The sequence below is a fragment of the Microtus ochrogaster genome, chromosome 24 (assembly GCF_000317375.1).
Source record: "Microtus ochrogaster isolate Prairie Vole_2 chromosome 24, MicOch1.0, whole genome shotgun sequence".
Lineage (NCBI taxonomy): Eukaryota > Metazoa > Chordata > Mammalia > Rodentia > Cricetidae > Microtus > Microtus ochrogaster.
This window is the reverse complement of record NC_022024.1, coordinates 32,848,522-32,849,828: the sequence shown is the minus strand read 5'-3', so window position 1 is coordinate 32,849,828 and position 1,307 is coordinate 32,848,522. Positions and strand designations below refer to the sequence as shown.

Sequence of the window (1,307 nt, the reverse complement as noted above, 5' to 3'; positions counted from 1 at the left end):
CACACACACACACACACACACACACACAGATGCAGAAGACCAGTAAGACTCAATCCTCTCTAATTTGGTCTATAGATCAGTGAGACCCCTCCCACATAAGAGACAACAACAAGGTTTGTTTTGTTTTTAATGGATCTAGGAAATGAAGGTTCAAGAACCCACAGTGTATTTATGAGGGAAAATCAAGGCGTGGGACTTGCTTTATCAGGTACTGAAAGTTTCCTAATGTTGGGGTGATGAAAATTGTGGTTTGGATGCAGGGATGTAAAAAAAAAAAAGTTGCCAGAGGAACAAGCAGGAAGAGTAAACGTGAGAATTCTGGGAAACCTCTACTTTGATTTGATCATTACACACTGCCAATGTGTCAAATCATCACACACACACACACACACACACACACACACACACACACAGATGGACAGTTGTTCTAGCACAGCCTTTCTTCACATAAGCTAGCCGGGAGGTGATCTATGGCACCGCTGTAATGGGAGAGCACACACGTCTTCATAATTATATTGAGACGTCAGTTTCCATACTAAAGAAAAACTAATAGGATAGATACATGTTTGATACGAGGTATAAAACTGCAGGCAAACATAGCCAACATTTAGAAAAAAAAATCATCTTAAAAGAACTTGTAGAGGAATGATTTTTATCATTCAAAGTAATGATAAATTTAAAAAAAATGAAAAAGAACCCAGAAAATGTTAAAGAGATGAAAAGTTAGCATGAAGGACCTTATAAACTCAGAGCTAGGGCTTTCTCTGCATAAATCCTGAGTTTTCACGATACTCCTGGCTATCTATAATCGTGGTTCTTATAGCAGCAATGAATATAACGTGAGTCATAGAATATTATAGAGTTGTACTTTTTTGTTATTGCAATGCTTAAACATAAAGAAAACTAGGGCTGGAGAGATGGCTTGGCAGTTACTGACTGCTCTTCCAGAGGATCTGGGCTCAATTCCCAGCACCTGCGTGGCAGCTCATAGCTGTCTGTAACTCCAGCTAAATAAACCATAAAAATCCTTTTAAAAATATAAACAAAACTATTACGTGTTGCCATGTCAAAGACCATGTCTATGTGTCATCAAAACTCAGAAAATGCAAATCGGTCATTGGTTAGTCCCATCATCCCAGCATTTAGGAAGCTAAGGCAGGAAGATTAGCGCGCTTAAAGTCAGCCTGGGTCAGAGTGGGACCCTGTATCACAAACAACGGAGAATCAAACAAAAACATCAGAAATCGGGAGATTTACACAAAGTCACAACAACTTCCCCACACCTGAATGCTGAAATGATGGAGATG

At 39.3% G+C, this 1,307-nt stretch overlaps 1 protein-coding gene across 1 annotated transcript in view; it reads left to right on the top strand.

Moving 5' to 3' along the window:
* The window catches only part of Sycp3 (synaptonemal complex protein 3), a 16,145-nt gene that overhangs the window by 3,837 nt on the left and 11,001 nt on the right, over positions 1 to 1,307 (top strand). The gene's annotated exons all lie outside the window — the stretch shown is intronic.